This window comes from Cervus canadensis, chromosome 16, assembly GCF_019320065.1.
Source record: "Cervus canadensis isolate Bull #8, Minnesota chromosome 16, ASM1932006v1, whole genome shotgun sequence".
Taxonomy (NCBI): domain Eukaryota; kingdom Metazoa; phylum Chordata; class Mammalia; order Artiodactyla; family Cervidae; genus Cervus; species Cervus canadensis.
Window position 1 is genome coordinate 59542122 of NC_057401.1, and position 7788 is coordinate 59549909.

Below are 7788 nucleotides of genomic sequence, written 5' to 3' on the forward strand. Positions count from 1 at the left end.
GTTGATTTCCTTTAGGATGGACTGGTTTGTATCTCTCAGTTTCCTGTCTTTCTCAGCTTTTGTGTCTCTCACACCTCCTGTGTCTCCCAGCTTCCTTTATCTTGTCACTTTCTGTGTCTCAACACCTCTTGTGTCTCTCAGCTTCCCATGTCTCTCAGCTTCCCATGTCTCTCAGTTTCCTCTGTCTCCCGTCTTCCTGTCTCTCACCACTTCCTGTGTCTCTCACACCTCCTATCTCTCCCAGCTGCCCGTGTCTCTCACTACTTCCTGTGTCTCCCAGCTTCCTGTGTCTCTCACCACTTCCTGTGTCTCCCAGCTTCCTGTGTCTCTCACCACTTCCTGTGTCTCCCAGCTTCCTGTGTCTCTCACCACTTCCTATGTCTCCCAGCTTCCTGTGTCTCACATCTAGTGAGTGGAAAGCCCATGTATTCCAGCCGTGCGTCCGCCCCAGCTTCGCCCCAGTATCCCCGTCAGCAGTTTCTGGTTCACATCAGGCACCTCCACAGAACCCACTCCCTCTGTCCCCTGACTCCTGCCCCCTTGTTTCCTGTGCTGTCCAAGAATTTCAGAACGGTGCCCAAATGCCTGACTGCTTGCAGTGCAGAAACTTCACCCATGATGCATTTTGAAGTTTTAAAAATCATGGAGAGAGCTGCCATCTTGCGGCCCCACGTGTGTGCGCCTAACCTCAGCTGGGCTGCCCGAGACCACCTGAGCGCCAACCCTAGTACCCCGCGCGGCCCCATTTCCTCTCCAACAAGATGAAAGAAACTATCATGAACCAGGAGAAACTCGCCAAACTGCAGGCACAAGTGCGCATTGGTGGGAAAGAAACTGCTCACAGAAAGAAGAAGGTGGTTCATAGAATAGCCACGGCAGATGACAAAAAACTTCAGTTCTCTTTAAAGAAGTTAGGGGTAAACAATATCTCTGGCATTGAAGAGGTGAATATGTTCACAAATCAAGGAACAGTGATCCACTTTAACAACCCTAAAGTTCAGGCATCTCTGGCAGCAAACACTTTCACCATATTACAGGCCACGGTGAGACAAAGCAACTGACAGAAATGCTCCCCAGCATCTTAAACCAGCTTGGTGCCGACAGCCTGACCAGTTTAAGGAGACTGGCTGACGCTCTGCCCAAACAATGCGTGGATGGAAAAGCACCACTTGCCACTGGCGAGGAGGAGGAGGATGAAGTTCCAGATCTTGTGGAGAATTTTGATGAGGCTTCCAAGAATGAAGCAAACTGAATTGAGTTAACTTCTGAAGAAGATAAATCTTGAAGAGGTTACTGGGAGTGCTATTTTATATTATGACTGCTTTTTAAAATTTTGTTTATGGATCTGATAAAATCTAGATCTCTAACATTTTTAAGCCTAAGCCCCTGGACACTGCAGCTCTTTTCAGTTTTTGCTTATATACAACTCATTCTTTGCAGCTAATGAAGCTGAAGAAGCCTAAGAATAAAGTTTGAGACAAAGATAAATAAAATGATTTGCCTAGTAAAAATAAATAAATAAAAATAAAAATCATGGAGAAAGATCAACTTCAAATTTCTCATAGATGCAGTGAACTGTCATCAGAGAAGCACATTCTACCAGCGATGAGAGAAAAAACTAACAGAGTGCTTACCCAATCCATTTTCAAATGTGGAATCAATACAACCCCCTAACATTGTTTCCAGGTTACCGTTAAGATGGTGCTGCAGGAAGGGCCTGTGAAAACTAATGCATGCAAATAATTCAGCATTTAACTACAGCATGAGGATTTTCTCAAAGAAGAAACATATACACACACTTTCTGATTAGTTCTCCAATTTATCATCATATTCTCTTAAACTCTGGGGTGTTGCATTTTAGGGTCCTATTAAATAAATCAAAAGAGCATATTATCTGAAATTAGGAGCCAGACAGGATAGCAGCTAAAATTAATTCACCATAGTAATCTCCTCCTAAGACAAACTCCCCTGGGGGAAAACATTATATGCCCATTTCCATGGGCAGAGGTTTAAATCTATCTCTCCTATTAACTTTACATGCCTAAATCCCTGCACATTAAAATAAAAATGTATCTCTCCTCTCAGAAGAGAAAACTGGAAGTCTGCACTGCCCTCTAAATGAGTCCAATTAAATGTAATCAAGTTACACATCTATGCTTTAGAACCATATGGGACATTTGACAGAGAAAACAGGCCTAAATATACACGTGCCCGGGTACATTTCCAAGCAGCTCAACCCAACCTTTGCCTCACCAGTGAAAGGAAAACCCAAACTGAGAGCTATCGACATGGCCCCATGCGTGCAAAAATCCAGCCATCCTACACCCTTCACCCTGAAGCTACATGTGCAAAAATAATAACTGTGTGCAACAGAAGAGTTGTTCAACCACCGGTAACCCAAATTCCATTTCATCTCATCTCCATTGGGTCTGGGGTGGGGGACACCGAGTGGGGGGTGGGGTTAGTTGGAGATAAAGTGATAGGGGGCTAGAAGCCCTCCTTGGATTTCAAACGGGTCAACTTGTCAAAGCTTTATGTGGGAGCCAATTACATTAATTTTCCACAGCCGCCAAATACATATTTCATTTCCATCTCCCACAAGAGATGGGGTCCAGGGATCCTGTTTCGCAAGGCTCTTATCACTAAGTAACATTCATACCCCCAAAGGAACCCTTGGCAGCCGGTGGCCCAGGCTGCCTGGTGTTGCCGTGGAGCTGCTCGGAGCCGCACACGCTCGGGGACAATGGGCCGCCACGACGGCCGCATTGTCAATAAATTTCAATTACACTAATTGCCAAGAGTTCAATGAGTGCACTTTGAAGAGGGGGAGAAAGGAATATAAAAAAAAGGGAGCTTATGCCTCGTAGGGCTAAAGAAAAGGAAGTAATAAATAGTCTGTGTTTTCTAATGGGGGCATTCAAGTATTTTTCAACATGGCTTAACCAGATTTTACAAGCTGTTCCAGCTTCAGGGATCCTGTTTTACATTTCTTTGTTACTATCTCCAAACAACATATACAGACACTCAATTATGTGGTGTTATATTTCAGGGGAGATTTAATTTCTAAGTAGTTTTTTTTTTTTTTTAAAGCACATCCATCTGCTCTGTTTGGATGAATACCGTGCTGAGTGAATTTAGGAAGGACAATTTATGAATGGACAGGACTGCTTTAAAAAACTAACCCAGAGGATGCTCTTGATTCCAGGTGGAGCGTACCTGTTCTATACCTTCAAAGAATGGATGGCATTTCAAAGGGGGCTTCTGAGGACCATGTGTAAATGTCGCTGAGGACCATGTATAGGTGTGGCTGGGGCCCGTGACATCTTTATAAGGTGGAGGGGTCTTGAGCGTGTTTTTTAGAATTGGATAGCTCATCATCACAGACACTCATTTCGGTCTTCACAAAGAAGAGACAGAATAAGAAGCAAGAAAGACGTTGGGTGGCTCCCAAGCTTACTGGGCACCAGGGCACCAGCTGGTCATGCAGCTTAGGACCTCGGGTACAGAAGGGACCCACCCCCGCGAGGCTGACCCAGACCCTGGGAGTGCCCCTGTAGCTGGCGCCCCATGCTGAGGCCCGGCTGGGCAGGGTGGCAGGGAGCCCAGGAGGCTAAGCAGACCACACGTCTGCTGGTGGCTCCCATACTAGCATTGAAAGGATGGCATTAGGCTTCCTTCCACTGGAGGTGCCCTTTATCAGAGCTGGTTACAGCAGAGAGAGCGTGGGCCCGTAGTCAGCTGGCTGGAACCGCAGCAGCGGCCTGCACGGGCTGCTGGTTCGCCTGTGAAATGCAGACAATAGCGAACTCTTCCCTTGGCCACCATGCTAAGCCCTTTCTTCGTTTTCACTCATCAACCTGAACAGAGAAATGGGCTCTTGGTGAAGTTATTGTGCCTCAGCGCTACTTTTAATTCATAGCATTGCCTCTTGTGAGGATATTTTTATTTTAAATGGTATTGCTTACCTTGGAGCTCAGTCGGTAAAGAATCTACCTGCAGTGCAGGAGACCGGGTTTGATCCCTGGGTTGGGAAGATCCCCTGGCAAAGGAAATGGCGACCCACTCCAGTACCCTTGCCTGGACAATCCCATGGACAGAGGAGCCTGGTGGGCTGCAGTCCATGACGTCGCAAAGAGTCGGGCACGACTGAGTGACTAACACTTACTTATTAACTTCTGCTTATTGAATGGAAAGCTTTGTGCTCTGTAAAGGGGGTTAAGCCTCGAGGAGCAGATAGGGAAACTGCAGAAGCTTGATCTTTGGAAACTCGGTGCTAACTACACCCTGGGAGGATTAACAAGATCGAGCTCGGATCATAATGGCACTTCCGAGCATGGCTGGGAGAGGCAGGCGCGGGGCTGTCCCCGGTGCAGGACTGTGTCCTGGTGAACACAATAGTCAGCAGGTCAGTGCGTGGGTCTGTGAACACCTCACACCAGCGAGCTGGCTCTATCGAGGTGAGCAGGGTCAGGCTCCCATGTACCTTTAGCTGGTGTGTGTGTGGTTGCACAGAGCATGCTCTCAGTCGTCTGAGATCCTTTGTCCAGGAAGGGTCACCACTGAGGTTCAACAATTTTTTAAAGGAGAAGAACAGAATGGAATCGGAAGGTGAGAAAGGAATGTTTAGGACCATGAGACTCTTTGATCTTCCATGTCTGGAACAAAGATCAGAGGATATTGGGGTGTGTGTGTGTGTGTGTGTGTGTGTGTGTATGCACACTCCAGCATATGCATGTGGATAACAGAGGTCCACAGTTATCTTCTACAGGCATGTAAAAAATTCATACAAATACAGTTTGAAAAAAGAAAGGAGGCAATTTGGGAAATATGTTCAAGTGAGAGGCACCTTATCCCTGCAAAGTTTGTTTCTCTTAATCTCGAAGCTTCTGCTGCTCTGGGGGTTGGGCAGGAGGTGAGATCTTTGACTGCAAACTGCAGTTTTCTTTTGGGAGAGGTCTGGTCCCCCCAAATTCCATGGCTGCTGCATTACAGCCGATCTCAGATGGCTCTGGAACTAGCAATGTCTTGCTGGTGTTCACAGACGGAGTCTTAGATATTAGGTGAATGAAAGATCTTGTCATTTGTTTATATATTTGAGATGAGCTCAAACACATTTATCCAAATAGTCTCCTTAAGAAAGAATACACACAAGTCCCTTTGAGGGAACATGGGGAAAATAATTAATGTTCGATTTGAGCAATGGATGAAAGGAAATGGAGATTGATTATTAGAAATCCAGAGTTAAGTGCAAACTTCCAGGTGACTTAAAGTTAGCTTTCAAGTGGTGATTAATAAGGTATGAGGGGAAAGATGTTTGCATCGGGGGCACATGAATGGGAAGTTGGGCACAGTGGGTGTAGTTAAGTTAGCTACAGTGAGGAGGCTGTGTGTGCCTTCAAGAGACACTTTCTACAGGGCTTCCCTGGTGGTCCAGCAGTTAAGAATCCACCTACCAATGCATGGGACACAGGTTCCATCCCTGGTGGGGGAAGATCCCACAGGCCACAGAGCAACTAAACCCGCCCCCCATGACTGCTGAGCCCATGTGCCTAGATCCCATGTTCTGCAAAGAGAGAAGACACTGCAGGGAGAATCCCACACACCGCAAGTGGAAAATAGCCCCCACTCACTGCAATGTGAGAAAGCCCGCCTGCAGCAATGAAGATCCAGTGCAGCCAAAACTGACGAAGACAGACACTTCATACAATTTAGGAAATAAGTGGAAATTAAGTAAAGCAATCCTGCTGGGTCCAGAGCAAAGGAACCCACTCAAATGAGGAAAGCAAGGAAAGTATGAACTAACGTAAAAAAAGAAAAAACAGAATGTGGGGAAGGAGAGTTAGGGCCAAGCTGTAAAAAGTTATTTCAATTCAAAATGTAGCATATTTGTGTTTAAGGAGGCTGCATGCTCTTTTATTATTGACATTTAGGAATGTTATTTATTTGTACAAGTTGAGCTTTCATCAGTATTTTCTCCTAGCACAGAGCTTGCTTGTTTGTTTAATTGCTTATTTAATGTAGCATTTGTTGGCTTCTTCAGCTATCAAGTAACAGGGCATTTAGATCAATATCCTAGAGAAATCCATGAGATAAGATGAAAAAGCATCACCACAGCCCTTGGAAAGTGGGCAATATTAATTTCACTCAAAAAGCCCCATGCTTTACTCAGGAAGCAGAATGGACCCTCGGGAACAGTTACCCACCGGCATTAAGCCATGACAGTTAGGAATATTGCTGCCTTGGCCTTCAGGAAGGTTAAATGCATCCTGAGAAGTGCCGTCTTCTGTTATTTCAAGACAAACAGCAAGTACAAATTATTGTTTTCCCAATCTTGACCTTGTCTCATTTTAGAGAAAGCCATCTCTCTGCTTCTCCCCGAGTTTGCAGTGATTATATTGTCATTGTCATCGTTGTCTTACGATAACAAGGTTGACAGTCGTGATGACAGTCTTACCAGGTGATGCTCACTGAGACATTCCTGTGGGCCAGTTTGGGCTAAGCATTTTTGTGTGCATGATCACATTCAGTGTTCTGAAATATCCCATAGGGCAGTGGTCCCCAACAGTTTTGGCACCAGAGACTAATTTCGTGGAAGACAATTTCTCCATGGACCAGAGGTGGGGAGGATGGTTTGGGGATGATTCAATCTCATTATGTTTATTGAGCACTTTCTTGTTGCTGTTCAGTCACTCAGTCGTGTCCAACTCTTTGCGACCCCATAGACTATAGCCCACCAGGATCCTCTGTCCATGGGAGTCTCCAAGCAAGAATACTGGAGTGGGTTGCCATACCCTCCTCCAGGGGATCTTCCCAACCCAGGGGTGGGACCAGTGTCTTTTATGTTTCCTACATTGGCAGGCGTTAAAAGGGCTAGTATTAGGTTTATTATTCTTTTTCGGGTTGTACCGAAACTAGCTGATTGGAAGTCAGCTGTACTAGTTAATACTAAAAGAATATGAGCCTCATCAGGATTCTTTACCACTAGTGCCACCTGGGAAGTAGATATTACTACTGATCGTATTTTACAGAAAGTACGAACTCAAAGAAGATATGTAACCTCCCAGTGAAAACATGACTAGAGTGTGGTGAAGCTAGATTCTGTACCCAGTCCCCCATCTGCCCAAACCTGGCATGCCCACCACTCAATACTGAGGTCCCTCCATTCTTTAGGATTGTGTGGCCCTCAATGTCAGGCAAAGTGATCCTGCTGCCGGTGAGGGTGGGGACAAAACAAACATCTCTCTGTCTGTGGAGGCTCATTATTAACTCCAGCAAGGCTAGGCCGATGGCTCCAATATGGGTTTTTAATGTAACAGCCCAGAATGGACAAGGGGACCAGACTCTGTCAGCTGAGTCCAGGCTCCTCATCCTCCCAAGGGTGCCCCCTTCACTGGCCTGGGGCTCCCAGGACCCCCTGAGACCCTCAGCACAGTCTCTGTGGCTGAACCAAGTCATGTGCTTCATGGGACCACTTGATGGTGGCCTGAATTGCCTGATTAACTTAGTCTGTTTCTTAATTTTGTTTGGTTTTTCTACTGAAGAATCCTCAATGTGTGCGATAGAGACAGGTGCTAAGACACGGTTGCTGAATGTGAGAGCAGGGGATGACTGCCCCGGGAGCACATGTGACAAGCCGGCATTCAGGACTCCAGGACGCCTGACCCTGGAGTCCCCTTACCACCTCAAGCCCCAGGCAGACGCAGTTGTGATCCTGCGGGCGGAAATTCATGACTTTATACAAGGCAGATTTTTACTTCCATTTTACACGGGGAAAAAAATAATAACCTT

At 46.1% G+C, this 7788-nt stretch overlaps 1 pseudogene; it reads left to right on the plus strand.

Annotated features, from left to right (window-relative positions):
• The first annotated feature begins 693 nt into the window (after positions 1-693).
• On the plus strand, positions 694-1471 carry LOC122454447 (annotated as a pseudogene).
• Positions 1472-7788: the final 6317 nt, after the last annotated feature.